Source organism: Grammomys surdaster, unplaced genomic scaffold (genome assembly GCF_004785775.1).
Source record: "Grammomys surdaster isolate TR1022 unplaced genomic scaffold, NIH_TR_1.0 366, whole genome shotgun sequence".
Lineage (NCBI taxonomy): Eukaryota > Metazoa > Chordata > Mammalia > Rodentia > Muridae > Grammomys > Grammomys surdaster.
In genome coordinates, this window is record NW_021604785.1 from 244,051 (window position 1) to 267,682 (window position 23,632).

Genomic DNA, 23,632 nt, shown 5'->3' on the forward strand with positions numbered 1-23,632 from the left:
TCGCTCCTCAATACCTATGGCAAGCAGGACAGCTGGCCCTGAAATCAGGAAAGTGGAAGAGCTGGCCCTATCCCTCACTAGCTGCAAAACTTGGGTGAGTAGGCCTGTACCTTTCCTGGACAGCACAGTAGAGCTCGCCCTGATGACTTGGGTGCAGGTGAACCAGTCCCGAGGGCAGGAGAGTAGCAGGGCTGGCTCTTCCCCTTGCCAGATGCAGCATTGAATGAGCTAGCCAAGGAAATACTGGAGAGCCCACCCTGGTGGTGTGGATGCAGGGGAGCTAGGAGGCTGACCAGCTCAGCTATTAGATCCAACTCCAGGGTTTTGAGTTGACACACACCAACATCTCTCCACCTATGAACTGCAGGAGCACATGAAGGGACCAGTCTTGCAGATTCAGAGCTGCAGGATCTCAGGATATTTGAGAGGAGTCCTGGTGAGAATTTAGTATTGATAGTGTAACAGAAGCCAGAGGCCTCCAACCAAGGTATACTATGAGAGATACTGACACACTACAGCTTCCACAACAAGATTTTTTTTTCCTTTAGAGGGGAGGTTTCAAGGGCAGAGGATAGGTGTGCAGAAATGGGGAAATGGGTGGTATTGGGGTGCATGATGTGAGGTTCACAAAAAATCAATAAAAAGTTAATTAAAATTTTCAGAAAAGGAAAGAACAGTAAACAACAGAAAATAAAAATCTTTTATTTTTTATTTTTTATTCAGAAGTATTTGCCCTACACCAAACAGTCCTTATGCTGGGATGGTCTCGGCTCCACAGAGTCTATGGGTGAGTGTGAGTGCACAGGTACATTCTAGCTCTCCCATTCACAAAGATGGGCAGAGCGAGAGGAAATGGGGAAATGGGAGACTCGGCCCTGACAGTCTGAGCAAAAGATCTCAGGTAGGAAAGATGGAAAATGAACAGATAAAAATGCCTATGCCCTTTGGGTTCACGCTTTACCTATGAGCAGCTATGCTGAGTATATCATTAGAAACTCAGTCAGTAAGCTATAGCCAAGGGTTTCAAATAGTTCATTTTACGCCCATGAAAATATGCCTGATAAAAACCTGTATAGCAAGCAGAGGGAGATTGCTTCAATAAATGATGGTGGTGTGACCAGCAGAAGTCTACAGACCCGTTGAAACAGTGTTACTGGGCACACTACTCAATGCAAGAGAGCCATCCCAGCATAGTGTGCCTATGAGTTGGATTTCATGGCTTCCCCTCTTCACGACAGTGTCTCTTATCCATGCACATGGTACACCTCTCCGCTATCCTCTGCCTCCTTTGGATAACTTTAAAAACAAATGATCATGTTCTTTTTTACAAGCTTTATACTTGACATCTTTTCAGCTACATCGTTTTAGCTGTTTTCTAAGTGCTTGCAGCTGGTATTAGCACTGCAATTTAATTCAGCATATTAATAGCCACCTCAGCTTTTCTTGGCTTGTATTTTCCTGGTATATCTTTTGTGCAATCTACAAAAGCATTTGTGTCATGGTGACATTTTTACTTTAAAAAGGTAATGAATAAAATTAGAGCCACATAAATAGCCTGGGAAGACGTAACCCCAAATGTTAACCGCATGCCATCCTCCTGAGCAGCAGCCATAGGCAGTTCTCCTTATTTGCTTATCTCTGTGCTGTATTCTTTGCATATTTTCCAGTTTCCTGTTCTGAATGCATATTTTATTTTGTAACTTGAACAACCATAACATGATGTTTGTATTTAAAAATGACAAAATGACATAGCCTTTCTCTCTGTCTCCTCTATGTATACCCATGAGGTAAACTACTAGAACGCACGAACAGTTTTGTTTTGTTTTGTAGACCTCAGATATCTGCAAATTATTTATTTCTAAAAGTTGGGCATCTTCTACTTTTCCTTCCTAATTCCCTGATTACAGTTTAGCAAACACTAATTCAAACTCCAACTCTTTCCTTGGGATTCCCACAAAGCAACCTGTAATGTTGAGGGTTATTATATAAGCCTAGACACAGCCAGAAGCCAAGAGAAGATAGCCACTGTTTGGAGATACCTTAGGGGAAAGGCTAGCCTTGAGAAGTGAACTGTGAAGTCAGAGCACAGATGAGCTCTCCCTTAGTAAGGGTTCTCCACATCCAAGCTTGAGAATGTTCCATAACAATGTGCATGTCCATTCAGAAGTTAGAGATACAGTGGAACCAACAAAGAGGTCCATATGTCAGGACCTTCCTGAAGACTCTCACAACATCCCCTGCAGACACAACAAATGTTTGAGCTGGTCAAGTGAGATGAAGGCCACATATGGCCTCACAGACCATAGTCTCTCCATCCTTCCCACCAGGAAGTGTGCCCACCCCTAAGGGGAAAGTGACAGGGTAGGAGACTGGGGGATGATGCTGACTTTGCCCTTTCTGAGAGAGTGACACAGAAATTCCCTTTTAAGAACACAAAATCCCAGAGTAGAAATTCACCTAGAAGCTCAAGTTTTCCTTTTGTAGGCCCCTTGGCTTGACTAGGATCAGATGGTCAGTACTTGCTCCTGGGCAAGGGATACACTAGCCATCTCAATAGCCTTGACAAAACACCCCAGTCTGTGGGGTTGATACTGAAATTGGAGACTGGGTGTCCAAGATGCCAGTGCCTGTGGATCTGCATCTTTCTTGGGCTTGCTTCCTAACTTGCAGATAGCCACCTTCTTTCTCTAGCTTCACTTGGTGGAGAATGATAACTGGAGGCCCTTTCCCTAATTATAAAGGCACTAATTGCATCCAGGTCCATAACACTTCGGGTTAGGACTTCAAGAGATTAATTTGTGGTGGCACAAAAACCTCAATGAACAGAGTCAACCATCAGGCATGTCCAGACCTCTCATGCTGTGGTAGTTTCACATTTACCTCCAGTTTCATATTTAACTTCTGAAATGCTGGAATGGGATCCTAGATCAATTAACTCCAGGTTCACACCTCCATCATGCAGACAAGCACGTGTCTACCAAATCTTTTCTATCAGATAATGCCCCCCGGTGTTATTCATTGCTCCTTACCACTCAGATGGAGGGATATCATTAAAATACCCTTAAATACTCATTAATAATGTAAAACAATGCTAATTAGCACATGCTCAGTTTGTGAATTTCTTCATTATGAAAATTTAAATGTAGACTCTCTTTTCCTTTTCAGACTTGAGTCAGAAAAAACTTGAGTATCAAGAGTCCTTTTTCTCCCCAGTCAGGTTAGGGGCCTCCACCTCATGAAGAGTCCACTCCTAGGAGGCCTGGGGGCAGGTGTGCTAGTCATTGTCAGAACACAAAGAACTTTGGGGGTTGTCTTTTCTCTCAGATGTTAGTGAAGACGGGAGGCTCTCAGCTATTTTGACAGCTCTCTTTAGCAAATTTAGATCTTGAGTCTAGCTTTAATAAAGACTAGAATGTAATGTCAAAAACTTGGGGTTGTAGAAAAGGAAGGCAGATAGGACTGTGAAAAAGAAAAGAAAACAAATACTGCTGGTTTGACCCCTGTGGGTAGAAGCTATGACATAACTTCACCTAACCTGGGAAAATCATCTATCAAGGGTATAACTGACTTTTATATTTCTCCTTCACAGGAAGTTTTATAGTCAGCATTCATAGGTAACCATGGCCATTGAGACCTGTCTTGGGCTATTCACACCCTCAAACGCTTCCTTTTTCAGGTATCCAATTCCCCATTGTTGTGATTAGTCTTCCCTACACTCCCAGAAGCCTGAGCTTATCCAGCAGGACAACTGAACAAACTATTCCTGCCTAATCCTTTCTTAATGCAAATCCCAGAAGCTTCACTAAGAGAGTAGGGGAGGCTGGAGAAACAGATGCCATCTCCACGTAAGGGGATCATATATTCATTCACACCAGAGACCCTCCACCTGCCCCCATACTTAGAACATAGAAGCATCTTACTGTACAAAGATGAGGGGAGGGGTTGATGTAGAGTTTGTGCCTGAGTCTCCCATTCATCCCTGGTACCTAGAGAGTTTCTACTACAGAAAAGAGAAAGAAAGAAAGAAAGAAAGAAAGAAAGAAAGAAAGGAGGGAGGGAGGGAGGGAGGGAGGAAGGAAGGGAGGGAGGAAGGGAGAAAGGAAGGGAGAAAGGAAGGAAGAAAGAAATGGGCAAAACAATAACAATACTAGGGAGATAGAGGCTTAGTGCAAAGGCTTTCTCAAACCAAGCCAGGCAGGTTTTGGGTCACAAGAAGAACGAACAGGCAAAAGGGTCTGGGCATTGGAATCTTTAAATATCCTCATACAGCTATGAGTCCAACTACCTGATAACAGCTTTCAATGCTTGCATGACAGTGTGTGTTGAAGCATGACATAACCCATCCTTCCTAAGAAAGAACATTCTAGGAAGGAAGGGGAACACAGACCACAGACAAGATGTAGCTCCAGGATATGGTAGTTTCCCCACACTGGCCGCAGAACTGGATCTGGGAGTCACATGGCTAATATTTTGGTGAAATTTCACATTCTATACCAAGTTTTTATAGTAACATAGTCTTCAGATGGTTAGCTTAAAATGTCATTTTACCACAACCTAGAATTACCTGGGAAGAAAGTTACAACTAAGGAATTATTCAGATCATGCTATCCTTGTGGCCATGTTTGTAGGGAAATGTCTTAGTGTTCATTATGATTATCCACCCCTTTGTGGGCAGCACCATTCCCTAGGCTTTGAGACCTATAGAACAGAAGAAAGTTAAGTTAAAGCAGAAGCAAGCAGGCAGCTTCTGGGCTTCGTTTCCCTCTGCTCTTGACCATATTATGTGACTGACTGCTTCTAGTCTCTGCCTCAACCTCTCCTTAAACCTGGAACTGGAAACTGAATGAACCCTTTCTTTTCCAATGTTACTTTTGGTCAGGGAATTTGTCACAACAACAGAAGAGAAAATAGAACAAGTGTTTTTCTGAAGGCTTGTTCCTAATCTCAGCTAACATCCTTTGTGTTGATAACCCTTGCTGTTTTCATAAATAGAGAGTGATTTTATCAAATGTCCTTTGCATCTTCAGAAACCTCAGCTCATGAATTTTATTCTGATTGGATGAATTTCCCCCTACTGGTATAATGAATTATATGTATGAATTCCCCATTATTGAATCAATCAATCTTTTATTTCAGAAACAGACACTTGGTGATCCGTGGTTCTTTCGAGAAGTAGCTTTTCTTTCTCCTGGGCTCTCAAGCTCCACTCCCCCCCACCACCACCACTGTAGTCCTTATCCAGTGACCTCCGGCCTCTTTCCTCTCCAAAGGCTGTCTTGGTTCTTGCCCTCACCTTGGGGGCTTGCTGCTATCTTTTCTGGGTTCCACAAACTGGTATTACTTCCACCCCCCTCTGATCCTCTATTCCTGTGACCCCTACCTCTGCTCTCACTCCATGCTGAAGCTCTCTGTACATCGCTCTAAGCTAAAGGTTCCCCCATATCTAATCTTCAGCAGTGTGCCTTTTCTCTTAGTCCTCAGACGGGACTCCTTTGTCACACTTCATATTTTCATAGCTGGTGGCATCCTGCTGCCGTTACTATCTGAATCTCTAAGGCACAGATCCTGAAATCTCAGCATCTGCCTTGGAGTGGCTCGCCTGGAGTGGCCATGGCCTGGGCAGATCTAGGTTCCCTGTCTGCGGCAGAGCACCCTACCCTACCCACTAGATAATGAAGTCCTACATTTGCAAAGCACTATGCCTTCTTTTTGGTGTATTATCCCAGTACTACTTTCATGTTTTTTATGTGTATCCAATGGTATGTAAGTAATTTGTGCTATTTAGATATCCTAGGTGTGATGGTTAGTGTTGATTGCCAATTTGACAGGAGTTGGAATCACCTAGGTGACAAGCCTCCACACATGCCTGGGGGGGATTATCTTCATCATGTTAACTGAAGTGAGAAGAGACATCCTAAAAGTGGGGGTCACCATCCCAGGGGCTGGCATCCTAGGCTTCATAAAATAGCGGTAGCTAACAGAGCATAGGCTGTCATCTTCCTCTGCTTCCTGTCTGCAGTTACAATGTGGCCAGTTGCTTCAAGTCCCTAAAGCCAAGACATCCCTGCCACACTGGACCTCACACTGTGAGCTCAAATTAAGCCCCACAGCAACAGGAAAAGAAACTGAGACAACTGATCCTAAAGGTTTGTGTGTTGCTCTAGTTTCCTGTTAGTAGGGGCAGCTGGGGCACAGGCAGTATCTGTTCAACCTGGTTCTTGACCCATGACATACAGCAGAAGTTATAGAGCCAGAGTGGTCCTCCCATAAGCCAGCATCCATCCCAGAAACAACATACTGGACTTGTGTCCCTTCAGAGGGATTCATGTCCCTATTCTGTGCCTCATAGAAGAAGTGAAAGAATCAGAATTGTGATAGTGTCGCTACCAAAGCCTTCACAGGTGAAGTGGCTCAGAATCAGCCTGAATGGCCAACTGCCTGATCCATGAACCAGAATTTTAATGTTCTCATTCTAGATCTGAGCTGTGTCCAAGAAACAAGTGGTGTCCATTCTCTTGAGGCTACTGGCCTATGGCTTCTTCCCCTCCTCAGCCATCTGGAAGCACAGCCATAAGAAGCAAGGGGGTCTTTGGCTCAGACCTCTCTCCCTAGCCTACCTTTCTGATTTCCAGAGTCAGTCTATTTCACTAGCAGGTCTAGAGAGTTCTGTCCTGGTCTACTCTCTATCTGCGTGCTCTAGGTTCATATTCCCACTTATTTATCTCCAGCTCAGACCAGGATTGCATATGGGAGCTGAGACCACTCCCTCAGTTGTATCCTCCCCGACAACCCCGAATAGGGGTGGCCTCCACACCCTCCTAGCTCATAGCCAGCCCTGTGGTTACTCTGGCTCTTGAACCACCACCCTGAACAGGTTCCCGAGGACCCCTCCTGGACTCTGGAACCAGCAGCTTTATGGAAGCCATTTGTAAACCCACTTACTGTCAGAGCAGCCTTTGACCTGTTTTGCTTAAGTTGATGTGTCAGTGGCCATGATTATCACCAGGCATTTGACCCACAGTCCATCTGCAGGCAGAGTACTGTCCTAATCTATCAGCCTGTCATGTCACCACTTGGCTGGAGAGCCATCATTGCCAGTTGCCCTTTGGCTGAAGTTGGAAGTCTCCATCTGGCCTCTCAGCTGGATACCCTCTGCCAGGGTTCAATGCCTCACTGGGTCTGCTGTCTCTCCCTGCTGCACAAGCCCCACCCCCAGGCTCACCACTCCTGCTTCATCCACTCCAGTCCTGCTCGCCTTCCTTCCTGAGATAGGTCTGCTTCTTAGTGTATGGCATACTTGAAACACTGCAATGGATTCAATGTTTTTTCTCAACTTTAAAATTCCTAAGGGTTTTCTGAATGAGGGGCTTTGCCTTCTCTTTGCCTCCTGAGCCCTTCAGATTACGTAGCCCATCTCTCCTAGAGAGAACTTCTCACTTTCCCCAGACCGATAGATCTGCCTGGGATATTCATTTATTCCTTTATCCCTTTCTTTGCCTTCTGATCTTGGGGTTAGTACAACTTCTTCAGGAGAACATAACTTCACAGGAAATGCCATCTCAGGCTTCCTGAGTCATCAGATATCGTTATTTTCATTAGGATTTCTTTTGCTGTGAAGAGATGCTATGGCAAATCTTATAAAGGAGAATATTTATTTGGGGTTGGCTTACAGTTTTAGAGGTTTAGTCCATTATCATCATGGTGAGAAGCATGATGGCATGCAGGAGAAGGATGCTGGAGAAGGAGCCAAGAGTTCTGCATCTTGATCCTCAGGCGGCAGAAGGACACACTAGCCCCAGCTTGAGCATACATGAGACTCAAAGCCTACCTCCATAATAGCATACTTCTTCCAACCAGGCCACACCTACTCCAACAAGGCCACACCTCCTAATAGTGCCATTTCTTTGGGCCAAACATTCAAACACATGAGTCTCTGGGGACAATTTTTATTCAAACCTCCACAATCCCTTTATAAATACCATCATATTCATATTCATAACTCTCAGTCAGTCAGTCAGTCTCTTGCTGCCAGTAAGAGCCCAAGACAGGCTTCATCTCTTTATAATACAAAGAATGACCAGGCAGCACAAATAAGAATTCAGAAGCTCAAACCTCTGGCCTGGGTTCAAATCCTGCCTCCTTACTTCCTGACCTTGCAATTTGGTGCATGCATCTAAACTTTCTGTGTTTTAATAATATTCCCCAGTTGAACTTGAATTTTAGATTAAATCATAAGTATTTTAAAAATAAATATCCCCATGGACTATTTCTGACAACATTTGCTGCAACCTTGGTCTTTTTTTTTTTTTATCTGAAATTCAAATCATAAAGGTGTACTGAGAAGATAAAGGATGCCCTGCAGCTGCCGCTGAGTTCTGCATCTTGTATGCGTCATATGGACCAGACTCTGCATCTCTCAGGAACCAGGGTCTGGATCTCGAGGTTCAGTCAGAGTGAGGCTCCTTGAAGGTAAATGGCAGCTTAGAAGAGTTGGGAGCTATGGAAGGAGACACTCAGAGCTGTGCCTATTACACAGTTAACATTAATTAAACATCAATGACTATGATTCGTATTGTTAAGAAAAGTTTCACAGCAGAGAAGCATCTATCAGAAAAACTTGGGTGGTAATGGCACCAAATCTTCCCTCCCATGTAGCAGTGTTTCCCAAAGCTCATTTCTGGACAGATTTCCCTCAGGGAATATGTGGAGTGTGTTTTTCAGGCTCATTATGCAAAGCAGCTGTGCGGTTATTTGGTCACTCTATACCCTCAGGCTACATCTCCCCATCCCCTCAATCCATGGGTTCCAACCCTGGCCAGCTGACCATGTCCTGCAGAGTTCCCCCACAATGCCACCAAGCCACCTCCCTAGGGACCTCCAAGAGGCAAAGCCTGGCTTATAAGCTGCTTTTCCTTCCTCTGCACTCCTTCCAGGCCCCAAGAAAGCCACCAGTCTGTCACTGACACATTCAGCATAGAAATGCAGGCATCTAGCTAAAGCTAAATTTTAGATAGGGCAGCTTCTTTTCTTTTTTCCTTCCTTTCTTCTTCTTCTTCTTCTTCTTCTTCTTCTTCTTCTTCTTCTTCTTCTTCTTCTTCTTCTTCTTCCTCCTCCTCCTCCTCCTCTTCCTCCTCTTCCTCCTTCTCCTCTTCTTCCTCTTCCTCTTTCTTCTTCTTTTCTCTCTCCTTTCTCTCTCTCTCTCTCCCCTCCCCCCTCTGCTTTTCTGTCTATCTGTCTATCTTTCAGTATGTGTGCTCCATGCTATGGGTTAGATCTGAAATGTCCCCCAGAGGTCATGGGTTTGAAGGCCTGCTTCTCAGCCTTTGTCACTATCAGGAAATAATAGTGCAAACAATGTCTCCTGGGAGAAGGGTGAGTCGTTGGGCATGTACCATTGAAGGGGCCGTCAGGACCCTAGTCCCTTCCTCTCTCCTTTGGTGCCTTGGCTCTTCTCTGCTGCACTCCTCACCATGACATAGGCCTCAGCACAGATCCAGCACCCTGAGAGCAATCAGCCTGCCTTCCATGTGAAGGGATTTTCGCCAGAAAACAACAACAGAAGCTGACTAATATAACGTTTGGCACTTATAAAGGTTTACATATACTTAACAAAGGTTCATTGTCAATACAAAGCTCTAATGGGTGCCTTGCATCCACCTGGCACTCCTGTGTCAAACAAGACACTATCCCATCCCCCCCTCCTTCCCTCCAGACCCTCAGTGCACCCTACCTGAGCCCACTCAAGGGTAGCAGGAGGTCTGCACATGGCCTCCCTCCCAGCTTTGCTCTGACCTCTCTCCCCTCTTGCCACTTAAGAACCTCTTCTGTCCTCGGCAAACCACAGGAAGGCTCCTATAAGCCTGGTTTTAAGAAGGAAGATGGAGGCAGCCTGGGCGTCCACAGAGGCCCTCTGTGTCATTCACAGGAGCAGAGCAACGTGATTTTTTTTTTTCAGGAAAGTTGCCCTGAAGCCATTTAGCATCCACTCTCCTGAGAGCTGCATTCCCTACTGGGGACCGCTGCCTCCCCCCTGTGGTGCAGCTCTCTGAGTTCCAAAAGAAAACCAACCATATTGGCAACTTCATCCCTGCCCTGTCAGCGACCACTCTGACAATTTGACCTCCACTCCATCACGAACTCCCCTCTAGCCAGCACAACCTCACCTTCCAGACTTCTCTGCCACACTGAAGCGTGCTCCTCCCCATTCATTTCCCGTGCTCCTCCCCATTCATTTCCCATGCTCCGATGGCCTTGTAAATGTCGCAACTGTCACAGGACTTAGAGAATCACTGGATCACAGTCACTCGGCACTGTGAACTGTATACTTCCCTCTTGGACAATAAGAGGAAGCCTTATTCCCAGCAATGAGATCACTTCAGAACAGTTTTTAAAGATTTATTTTATTTTACACGTAAGAGTGTTTTATCTGTAGAGCATGCATGCAGTACCTACAGCGGCCAGAGAGGGCGTCAGATTCCCCCACCGCCGGAACTTGAGTTATAGATGGTTGTGAGCTGGAAAACAAACGTTGAGTCCTCCGCAAGTGCTCCTAACTCGTAAGCTATCTCTCCAGTTTCCACTTTAAGAGGATCTTTTTCCTCATGGCTCTTTGACATTAGAGGACATTAGAATTACAAATTAACTTAACATTTTCCTAAATTAGAGATTGTCACTGACTAACTACATCTGAATCCCAATCAAATTTCTCCTGTCAATGAGGGAGAGCCCATCAGAGTGGAGAGGGGCTTGCAGTTCCTCGCACTCAGCTTGCTTGTTGCTTTTGGCCTCCAAGTGCAATCACTCAGAGGCTCTGGATAATTTAATTACCATGATGGTGCCGCCATCTGCTTAGACTCATAATTCTAGAAAAAGGAACAGAGGCAAGAAAATCTGCCTGGAGAGAGAAAGGCAAGCAAGCCCTGAGGCAAGGCCCTGCCTTCTCCTTTCGACCTCTCCCAGGTTTTGGTTCATCACAGAGTTTACTCTGTGTTCGTTCGGAAGGGGCAGGTAAGAAGCCACAGGGCCCTCTGGCTTCTGTTGCCTTGGAACTCAGTGGTCCTTTGGTCCTTTGCTTTAGTGACACTGACCCCTTCTTGTTATCCAGAAAAAAAAAAGATTGTCATGCAGTGTAGTTCTCTAAAAAAAAAAAAAAAACCGAGGTCACACCCTCTCATGGCGTTCTCTGGTTTTCATATTCTTAAAGATTAGTTAAAAGTCTGTATTTAAAAACCTATTTTCATTCTATGTGTATGATTATTTTGCCTACATGTATGTGAGTATACATGTGCCCATTCTTGATGCCCACAGAGGTCAAAAGAGGGCATTGCATCATGTGGAACTGGAGTTCCGGATGGTTGCAAGCTGTCACATGGGCACTGGGAACTGAACCTGGGTCCTCTCTGCAAGAGAGTCACAGTTCTTTGCCACCAAGAAATGTCTCCAGCTCCTAAAAATCAGTTTCATCAAAAACTAAAATCAGGTTAAATTAAAAAATCATTTAAAGTTTATTGTGAACGCAAAAAAAAAAAAAAAAAACAAACACGGTTGGGCAGTCGGGGAATCTCAAAATGAAACTTGGAATCGCTGTATGAGCTTCTCAAGGAAAATCAGTATGTCCGTGGTGGACATACTGTCCCTGGACAGAAGATGTGATCTCTCGGGTGCACACCATCCTGCTGGTGGAAAGAGCAGGGACTCAGGAGAGCTCAGCCTCCCTTTACAGGGCTGTGGGCCACTGATCCAGGGAACATCACCACTGGGAGCCCTTCATATCGCTCTGACTCCCTCTGTAGAGTGGTTCAAGCCTGTCTGCTGCTGGAGGCTGATGAACATAGGTAGGTGATTTAGTCAAACTGCCAGTGAAGTCTTGACCTGTTTCTGAACTCTCACGGGCCAGGCAGAATTCTCCTGAGCCATGCTCTGGGACCCTGCCCTGCTGCACACAGAGGTGAGAAGGGTGTATGTTTGTTCTGTCTGCTGTTGAGTTGTAGGAGATAGCCCAGAGCGTCTGCCTGCAGATCTGCAGCCTATTAGGCCACTTCCAATATGGCAGCCTCCAGAACACCCGTGTGCCTGTCATTTTCCAAACAAGTATGCTTAAGATCTTCAGATAGCTGTCCCTTCAAAACTAGAAGAAGAATCTATTGTCCAGGGGTGTGCTTTGGCTAACTTTCGCCTATATTTCTTCTAAATAATTAAAAGTAAATCCATGGAATGAATTCATCACAGGCTATAAACTCTTATATTCTTTCCCAGGCTGACTCGGAAGTTGGTTTGATCCAAACCCAGTAAGTTGCCTTCTTCCTTAGTCCTACTGGAAAATCTGTGCTGTGTAACATAGTCACTGGGAGAAAGTAAAACATTTTGCTTGTGGCTTGACACAACAAAATTGTCAATGTCACAAAAGATCCAGGGACTCTGATTTGAAGGACACTGTCCCTGGTCCTTGGGAGGACTGGTGCTGGCCTGAGACTGGAGCCAATGATGAATGTTCTTCCTTATAGCTGGATAAGCAATGGTTAACCAAGACCTTCTAACTGAAGCTCTCAGTGGGGAAAAAGCCATATCTGTGTTAAAGGTTCTAAAAGGCTGTCTGGTTAGAACTTCTGAGACTATGGAGAACAGGGATGTTACAAGTCTAGGGTCAAATTATAGTAGGCTATCCTTTTTAGCCCCCTTTTATCCACTTACTGCCCCCTCTGCCTCTGGCCTAACATCCATCCTTGTGATTATGAGAGAGATAGATCCTTTTGGAAGTTACTAACAGAATCCTTAGCTTTCTAGCAACCCAAAGGCTAAGCATGTTCTCACATAGTAACTGAGACCTAAGACTTGCTGCTTTGCGCTATCGTCTGCCTCCCTGATCTCCACACCAGTAATTTTAATGGTCTTGCTTGTTCTGTGACTACTATGTAGAGCCTTGTGAAACTGTTTCAACAACAAAGCATGAAATGTGGGGTCACCTGAATCTGTCCCCGAGCCATCCATGGTCACTTGCATTTGGCTTCAGAGTAAGTGATCTCATTCCAATTAAAGTGAGAGCTATGTTTTTGCATTGGCAACTTGCAGATGCCCAAACTCCTCTACAGCAAATGAGTCAGAAAGTATACCCCATCTTCATCTCAGATGAAGGACTAGTACTCTCTAAATTCCATCTCTACAGAGAGAAGGAAGGACAGGTGCCAGGGAAGGCGTAGCTGTGTCTGTTTGCACACCATAGCTACTCTTTTGTAAGGCTTAGAGAATTCCCACCATCGCTCCACCCACATTTGCACAAAAGGCCTCTGATCGACATCACACTGGACAAACAGTCAAGCAATAGTGAGAACTAAATTCAAACCCAGTGTGTATAGAAGGGTTCCTTTCTCATTTTAAGAAAGACACAGACAGATGCTCCTAAGAACTTAACCCTCTTTATCTAATGGTTGACAATAATCTCTGTGCACATGAGGAATGTCCCCTGGTGGGATTCACAGAGTTCTTTTAGTACAGGCTTTGCTCAGTCCTTATGTACAGATAGGGACTTGGCCATAAATCATCACTGAAGAACTAGAGTCTCTGTCCCGGGACACAGTCTGGCTAAGGAGAACCAGAAAGGGTAGCCCAGCACCTGCTGGCTGACTAAGCCATGGGAAGTGGGAATAACCCTCAGGCAGGCTTGCTGCACACATCCCAGGCTCCTCTAGGAAGATGCCCAGCTGGCTTGGCTTCCTTCACCCTGTCCTCTTATCTCTCAGCCACTACCTTGGGGCAAGCATTTGCAAATTAAATATTGCCAATTACCTTTTGTTTCCTCTATGAGGAGTGAGCTTTTAAATCAGCTATTCAAAGGAAACCTGCAAATAATTGAATTACTGGGGACACTGCCTCCAACATTGTAGAAGCCCAATTAATACTTCTTAATTGAATTGAGCTAAGCCAAGGAATTCCTTTCCTGTTCCAGCTCTTAAAGCAAGGTGGTAGAAGGACTTGTCCACACTCCCCTGGGGCAGCTGGTGGAGAAGATTCAGGCATGTGAATCTTGTGCAGTGGCATCAAGCCATCTACAGAACTGATCTTGGGGTACATTCAAGGATAACTTAAATTCTTCCCACCTGGGCTCTGTAGGGTTTCTTCATAGCACACACCCTGGTATACACTACTTCTTCTCATGATGATGTGAGTGGGCAGCCAAGGTCTTCTGAGGCCCCAAAGCTTTGGAAACTCAGTCCAATGCTGTCGTCACAGGAACCCAAAGGCATATGATTACCTGGATTCACAAGCATGAGCTGCTTTATCGTCTCAGAAAGTTTGCACGGTATTCCTGCTCCCTGGAGACCTTAGCTGGCCCAAGGGTTCTTCTCACATTGCAGGAAGATGAAGCTCACCCTGATTTCTCAACAGAGCCTAGCAGCCATAAGCTCAATGCTGGATGCCATCCATCTGCATGGTAGTGAGTGAGGCTGGTACTCTGAGAAAAGACCTTTGCTGTAATCCTGTCCTCGGTTTTTATAGCGTTTCTCCCTGGGGCTCATGTTCAGAACAGCTCTTGCTTCTCCAGAGAAGCATCCCATTTTCCAGAATAAATATAAAATGTTCAGGGAAGTTTTGTGGTTGTGGGCTGGAGTCAGCAGCAGGAGCCCTTGGATGGCTGTGAGTGAGGGTTGGTGTGAGTTGGTGACACTTCCTGGGAAAGCCCCGTGGTTGATGCTTGCGATCAGCTGACAGGCCCACTGGTCATCTTATGGGTTACTGAACTTCTTCTGAGTGTCAGAAACGCCTAGCTTCTGCTGTGACAGCCTTATTGATTTAATGTTTAACCCAAAAGCATAGAGCAAAAATAAAAGTCTATATTTGGTAGCTCTTAGGATACACTCTAAAGGCAAATTGTTCCTCTTTGTTGATAAAACAGGAAGGACCTCCAGGTAACTTAAAGTAGCCATCATACCTTCAACCTCTGTGAAAAGTGAATTTAAGGATGAAACGTGCCTCTTCCAATGAACTGCTCAGTGCCCTAGCTGCACGCGCGCGGGAACACACACACACCCCCCAACACACACACACACAAATCCTGCCTGTCCCCAAGGATGGCCTCAGTAATTTTTTAGTTTCCCTGTCCTGACCTCGAGAAACAGTCCGGAGCTTCTCTGGGGTTCTGGAGGAATGAACGGCCTCAGCTCACAGCAGAGCCTTGTATGTGCCCGAGTGAGCATCTCCCTCAGGCTCATAGGTCATCTCCCAGGCAACTCCTCATTTCTAACACAGGGTTCAAGCTTCCTCATGTGTGGTCTTAAGTTCATGAGATAACCTCAATGCAGATGTGCATTCTGAGAGGCAAGGCTCTACAGAATGTGTGGGCTACTGCCTGCAGTTTCAGAGCTGCACCCTGTAAAGCAAGCAGTGTCTTCTGCAGTGGGAGAGGGTGTGCCAGTGCATGCATTGTGCTGCCCACTGAGGTAGAAGAGGAACAGTGCATACATGTCTGTACTGTCTAGCTCAGTCTGCCACCATACAGTCTGTTCTAGCCCTAGGGACCTGCTCGTGTGAACACCAGCAAGAAGGGGGAAGTAGCACGCATCCTCACTGGAGAGGAAGGAGACAGGATCCAGAGACACAGGGGAGATGTTCATAAACAAACACGTTTTATCCAGAGCAAGCCACCACATCCGGTTATATGATAGGCCTTTCTCTGTAGAAGCTAATATGTAAATATCATCTCTCTTCACCCACTGTTTACTAACCTGCACAGCTGACTGGGGCTAATGCCCAAATAAGAGTCAGCCTTGAACTGAAGAGCTCACTAACTTATATACACCGTAGGATTTTACATACACTGTCATCTTTAAATCCTTTTAGGTCCTGGCCTCAGGTTACACTTTGAACTATTTAAACAGAGACAAGAGACTGCAAGTCTGGCTACTTGGGCAGATGGGGGCTTTACATAGCAAAGACATTGCCAGAAATATTCCTTACGTCCGCCCGCATTGATCTTTTTGAATATTTGTCACCCAGGGCTATCTTGCCCATCTGGCAGAATTACACTTTTTTAGCAGGCACAAACTCTCAGCCCTGAGCCTAGGGACCACACAGAGGCTGCCAGAAGGTGCTGCCCAAGAGCACTTCCCCTTGTTCCTTATTCCCAGCTGGGACTGGTCACTCAGTAGGCAGCAAACTCTACCTGATGCCTGGAACCCTGCCCCATAGGCTGTTTATATGGAATCCTCCTGTCAGGGTGCAGCGACATGTCTACTTAGCCCCCATTTTTGCCAGTATTAGAAGTCCACTGGATGCTAAAACCATCAGCCCTGCTGTTGTTTTTCCCACACTGTTCCCGGAAGGCCTCACCTGCACTCAGGGGAGACATGAGCTTGCTGACCTCTGAGTGCAAGGATTGCTCTCAGCTGGTGAAGAAAACATTGCTCAGGGAAGATTGTGGGTCTCCAGCTGGAGACCTGCAGGTTGGCTACCAGCTGTCACTTTAACATTCCTGCTGATTCCTGGCTTCCATCATTCGCTCTGTAGCTGGTTCTCAGCTGATTGCCCCCAGCATCACTGCCTGCCACCTCTCTCTCATCACCTCACGTTGAGATGCACCTTCCAGCCAGATTGCTGCAGGTTTCAGACATCTCAGACTGGAGACGGGTGTCACAGCCCTGAAGATGAACCTCCTGATGATGTGTGTGCCTGAGACATCACCTGGATGCTATCATCTACAAACTTTGGCTCAGACCTAGCATGAGATAAGGCTTCATGGATTCTGAAGCCTTGTGAGCCACGGGCAGCAGTGACTGTGGCAGAGACCAGCCAGTGAGACAGAAACAACACTCTGGGATTCACTGTTCTTTTGTTAATATATGAAGACATCTTGAAAAAAGTCCTGGTCTTACTGCATTGGATTTGGCAGTTGAAACAAGCCAGGCTTTGTCTAATGTGTACATGCCTTGATTACACAAGGCCCTGCTACAGGCGCATCAAATATAGAGCCTGGCTTTCACAAAGCCTTGCTTTATTAAAACAAAAAGCAGAGTGTGGGTTTCTCTATCTACTAGGCAAATTCTGACAAAGGATCGTAGACTTAGGTTCTGAAGATGTCCAAAGTAATGTCACCAAAGCCCCTCAGTCTTTCTTCTGGAAAGATGACTCAGTCAGCAACTTCTTGCTGTGAAAGTAAGGACCTGATTTCAGACCCCCACACCCAACCTGGGCACAGTGGCATGAACATGATCCAGTGCTGGAGAAGTGGAGACAGGGAGATTCCAGGGCTCACTAGCTAAGCAATCGAACAGAACCGGCAAGCTCCAGATTCAATGAGAGATACTGTCTCTAAAACTAAGGGGGAGAGGGATTAAGGAAGGCAGGTGTCATGACTTTTAGCCTTTACACACATGCTCACATATGCATATGTGCACAAACTCTCACAGTTCAAAAGCTTTGCACACATGCATATATACATGCACACACACAAACTCACATGAGTTCAAAATGCATGCATGCACACTTATGTACATAGACATGCACACATGCACATAAACTTTCACAAGTTCAAAATGCATGCATTCACACATACAACACACACACTTACTATTCTGGTTTAGTGAAAGGATTCTAAAACTATCAATCGACTAATGTTCCAGGAAATCACTGAGGCGGGTTCTAGAATTACAGACCATTCCTGCTGAGAACATTGCTGACTTTCCAGTGGCTTCAGTGGCCATCTGTGCAGATTCTATCTCTCCTGAAGCTCTTTCCTTGTGTCCCCATATTACACAAAATCAATTGCTGGCCTGCTGGGCTGAACTGTTCAATTAAGCTCACATCTCCTTCCAAAGCACTGTAGTGCTCAGTCAAAGCCATACTGACCTTCCTCAGCATGATTTTTTTATTAGGAAATAGGCCTCCCAGCCCCCAGTATGTCTGTTCTGTCTCCAGTGCTGAGGTGGCTGAGTGCTCCTCAGTCAGCAGAGCAGACCATGAGAACTTCACAGGTGCCAAACCCTCACACTAGACACTGAAAATGAGAGCTAAATATGGGCTCCACTAACATTCTACAGTGGCTGCTAGAACTTTTGAATCAATGTTCATTGAGAGGGTGGGATGCAGGGGATGGAATTGAGGTGTTGGTGATTGCAGATTAAATGGCTATAAGAGAACAGACCCTGTGCAGAGCAGCAGCCTCTTCTCCCAATACAAGAGCTCATCCCTGCACCGTTTCCCAGGTGGCCTCACACTTTGCTGACTTACAAGACCATTCTTCACTCTCCCACTTAGAATTTGACCTTCCCATGGCCCTGCCCTCTTCTCCTCTCCCTTGAGAGGGTCTAACTTCCAAGATTCTTTGGTTCCACGTATGCCAGAGCCTTTTTGGCTTCAGGGCAAAGGGACTAGCCTGGAATCACACCACACAGACTTGTAGGTGTCATATATATATATATATATATATTCCTATATAACTTCTGACAGGTCCTCAATCCTGACTACCCTCAGACTACAGAGAGTTCTTTTTCCTATTTTGTAATATATAATGTATTATATTAATTATATAAATATATTTTATAATATGTTATAGTAATTTTATAAGCATACATTTATTTTTATGTACTCATAGGTCTATGCACATGCCATACACATGCAGAACATGTTCTTTAAAAACTTAAGGATGCAAAGGAAGCCTTTGACTGGCCTCCTTTTCCATGCATCAGTATGGCCACATTAGTGTAAGTATAAGCTTTTCCAACCCAAGGTCTGTATGCAGACAGAATGGATTCCCCAATTAACATGCAGAGATAGCTTGATCAATACCAGTGGAGCAACGTGGCCAAGAGGGGAAAAAACCAACCATTAGCCTAGAGATCTCCCTAAAAAGGGCAGGACACAGGTGTTAGAACATGCTATTAACATGGGACATGTGCTCCACAAAAAAGACTCTTCTCTCCTAGGAGGGATGCAAATGTCCACTCCATCACCAGTTCCCAAAACAATGGCCTTGGGAACTAGACTAGAAAAGGAGAGTTCTGATCCTTGGCAAGATCTAGAGCCACTGGTGTGAACCACATTAACTTAGGACCAGGCAATTTGAGGGGACACGTGGTATGGTACAAAAAAAGCTGTCTTTGTCAAGACATGGCCAAGGGGTTCAACAAACCCATGGGAACAGCAGGTGAAGACTCCCATTCCCCTGTCCTCCTGCTGATGCCCCAGTGGAGGAGAATGATGCCTCCCTGGGCTTGTGTTTGGAGTTTGCCACTTAACACTCCTAATTGTTTTAATTGAGGCATAGTTTCTGCACAATTAAGTTCTAATTTAAAGTGTGAAATTCAATAGGTTTTCCACTTCCCACAAGTCTCCCCTTCTCTGCAGCCCACCACTCTCCTAGCCCTATCCCCAGGGAAGCCACTGATCTTCTTGCCTTTTCTAGACATCTATGTAATTGGACTCACCACGCAGGCAGTCACTGTGTCTGAGTATTCTGTACACCGAGCTTCAGTCCACTGCTTATGCTGCCTCTACTCCTCTTGTTGATGAACAGTAATCCCCATCGTGCAGCTTGCCGCCAACCGTGGCCCTCGTGTGGTTACTGCAGTAGTTTAGGTGATTTCCCACCGCTGCTTGGTGAAGGTCTGTCCTTTCCTCCCTAATTACAGCACGGGTGAGTGTGAGCCCATTCTAGGTACACATCCTCCTTCTCAGCTGTGGGTCCTCCTCTGAGCACCAGCATCCACCTGACCTCATAGCTTCATGTAATAAGCTTGAAATCATGCAGGATGAGTCTGCTCTTCATTTTACCTCTTTAAAATAATTGTTTAAAACCTTTGCTTTCCTTTCTAAATTTTAAGGAATGAAAACTGCAGAGATTTTAAACTGGGTTTCAGCGAATTTACAGATCAATTTTGGGAAAACTGGCTACTAGCAATATTCAGCTTTCTGTGACCTGAATATAGTATTTTTAAAACGTATTTAGGTCTTCCTTAATTCATCTAAGGAGCACTTCATAATTGCAAGGCATAATTCTTATATATGTGTTGTTTGATGCCATTCTGTGTTCATATTTAAGGAAATAGTTGAGTAGATACACGAGATGATTAATCTAAACATCTCTTTATTCATTTTTTAATTGAAATGTTTTTAATTCTCTGGGAAATTTAATATCTAAAATTACCTTTAAACTGTATCTAGAATTCAAAATTACAGTTAAAATACAGATGTTTCAGTGTCTCGTGATCGGGTTTAAATTCCTCATTAATTTTATTTGCCTGCTCTGTAGATATAATGGGGTATTAAGAATAATCCATGATTACAGAGTTTCACTCTTTGGTTCCAATATGTGTAACCACATCTCTTAATGTCTCCATCATGTCTTATTATGGTGGCAGTTTGGGGTAGGGGTCAGGGGAAGTCTATTTCACTAGTGAGTATCGTAGTAGCTGTGTGATTTTACAGATTCTACTAATCATGTCCAGGAAGCTCTCTATTTCTAAGCCCATGAGAATTTGTTTTACTGGGTTTTTTTTTTCATGAATGGATATTGAATTTTGCCAACTGCCTTTTCTGCATCTATTAAGATAATCACACAGTATTCATTCATACTCCATCATGAGTGTGAATGGCTGTGATGAAATTTCAATCTGAGGCCATTCTTGCATTAATAGGATGAATTCAGTTGATCTGCCTAAACTGTTCCTTTGGAATGGGGCTGGATTCAGCTGGCCATTGTTTTGTGCTTCTGAGAAATGTTGTCTGTTTGATCTATCTAGAGGCTTTAATGGTCATTTTGATATCAGGATAATGTAAGGCTCATAAGCTGAGCTCTTGTTTGTTTGTTTGTTTGTTTGTTCTTGTTTTTTCCCTAATTTCTCTTTGTGATACACACAGACACAGACACACACACACACACACACACACACACACACACATTTTTAATTCCTGAAAACTTGAATATTTTTCTAGAGATATGTCAGCCTTTGATTTCTTCCATAATTTTCTCACATTTTTAAAACAATGTACATTGTGCTTTGCACCTTCTTGCATTTATTAAGAATTTTTATGCCCCAGAAAAATTGTTTGTTCTCATGGTGCGCTCACCCCCACTCACAATGCCAAGCATCCGAATCTCTCAGCATTACAGTTATTTCTTAAAATTAGCCACGTCAGAAGTACAGACAGCTTGGGACCCGCCAAACACTACACATGAGCACTGAGGACAGACTGTTGTCTGAAGAGCTGGCAGCTGAAGGATTCTCTGAATGCCATAGTTTCTCTTTTTGGGTGCTCCATGTTTGTTGATGTAATGATTGATACTGACTGTGAATTTGACAGGATAGTATCCACCTAGGAAGCAGGCCTCTGAGCATGCCTGGGAGAGATTATCTTGCTTATGTTAACTGATGGGGGAAGACTCACAAGCTTGGAGTCCACATAAAAACGTTTCCTTTTCCACTAGCAATCTTCCTCTTCTTCTTTGTCCCAGCTGTGGATGCCACATGGCCACCTGTCTTCAAGTTCTTGCCACCATGATGGACTGCACTCTGGAGTTGTGAGTCCTCGACTTCTTTTGCCATTCCCTGTTTTGTCACAGCCACTGAACGTTTAGCCCGCTCTGGGGCTGAATATATACACCTTCTTGTTACATTTCCTGCCTCTGCCACCAAGCATCTGACACAAGAAACTTAAGAGAGGAAGGATTTGATTTGGCTCACAGTTCGAGTGGGAGTGTGTGGCTGGAACTCTTCACATCTCTACAGATCAGAAAGCAGAGAGAGGACAGGAAGTAAGCAGGCCTAGAAGACCTGTCTCCCAGCTTCTTCCAGCAAAGCTCCACCTCCTGAAAGTTCTACAGTTCTCCCAAGACAATGCCTTGGCTGGGGTGCCTGAGTCCGTATGAGACATTCCACATTCAAACTATGATAATAGGTCAAAGTAAGTTCATAGAGTATCCCTGCCCCTCTCCAGGCCCACGGCATTCAGACCAGCCTCTCCTGCTTATTTGTGACTGTTCTCCTTGGAGAAGCAAGGCTTCTGATGCCCACTTTACTTGCATACTTATTCACCCCTACTGAGCATGTGAACTGGTTTGGTGTTCTTGAAATGTCCCATGTGAGAATGGAATTCTCCCAGCATTAAACTATAGTTCTTATTTTTGGCCTAATGCTTTCTTATATCCAAAATGTAAAGACTGTATCTTTTCTCTCCACTCTCAGTGTGGATGTACCACTTCCACACAGTGATGCCTTTGTCACCATCTACAAGCCATCCTGTCACATTCAATGCACAGGTTAGAGTTCCCTAATTTGAGTGTGGTCAGCATTATTTTGTCTATAGTTCACAGTAGTGTGGATTTTGAAGGGAAAAATATTTACCAATTTTTGTTCATCATTCTTGTGTGCGCATGAATGGCACAGATGCGTGTGAACAAGTGTATGCATACATGTGTGTACATGTGTCTTAGTTAGGGTTTTATTGCTGTGAGCAGACACCATGACTAAGGCAAGTGTTATAAAGGACAACATTGCATTGGGGCTAGCCTACAGGTTCAGAGATTCAGTCCATTATCATCAAGGCAGGAACATGGCAGCAACCAGGCAGGCCTGGTGTAGGAGGAATTGAAAGTTCTACATCTTCATCTGAAGGCTGCTAGCAGAATACTCACTTCTAGGCAGCTAGAATGAGAGTCTTAAAGCCCATACCCACAGTGACACACCTACTTCAACAGGACCACACCTTCTAATAGTGCCAAGAATACATAAGCCATAATAGCATTCATGAAACAGCCAGAGATCAATGGTGGTTGCTTGCCTCTATTGCTCTTCCCAATATTTTTGAGGCAGGATCTCTCACTGATTTGACTGAACTACTTGCCAGCATCCTCCAGAGACCAGTCTATGCTTACCTCCTCAGTACTTGGCTTACAGGTGCCCACCACTTCAACTGTCTTTTTACATGGGTTCTGGGGATCCAGACTTGGGCTTCATCCCCAAGTCATCTCCTCAGATCCTTCTCTTCACTCCCTACAAAATATCCCATTTTGTATCTGTCATGGTTTGAATATGCTTGGCCCAGGGACTGGCACTATTTGGAGGTATGGCCTTGTTGGAGTAGGTGTGTCACTGTGGACATGGGCTTTAAGACCCTCACCCTAGCTGCCTGGAAGTCAGTCTTCCACTAGCAGTCTTAGATGAAGATGTAGAACTCTCAGCTCTGCCTGCACCAAGCCTACATAGATGCTGCCATACTCCCACCTTGATGATAATGGACTGAATCTCTGAACCTGTGAGCCAGCCCCAAATATATGTTGTCCTTTATAAGACTTGCCTCAGTCATGGTGTCTGTTCACAGCAGTAAAGCCATAAGACATTATCTGTTGACATTCTCTTCAAACTAAATAGCTTGTGCTGGTTTTTTTTAAATAATCAAATTACCTCATGGCAAATTACCAAAAAGTATTCATATCATCCTAAATTATGTTTCCTTAAATCTGAAAGAATGTTTCACTGTAGAATTCTGAAAGTAGCTTATTCTCTAAACCAGGGGGAGTTTAGTGTGTTTGTATTTGTGTGTGAGTGTGAGTGTGTGTGTGTGTGTGTGTGTGTGTTTGTGTGTGTGTTTGGGTTGGGTTGGGTTGGGTTGGGTTGGGTTGGGTTGGGTTGGGTTGGGTTGGGTT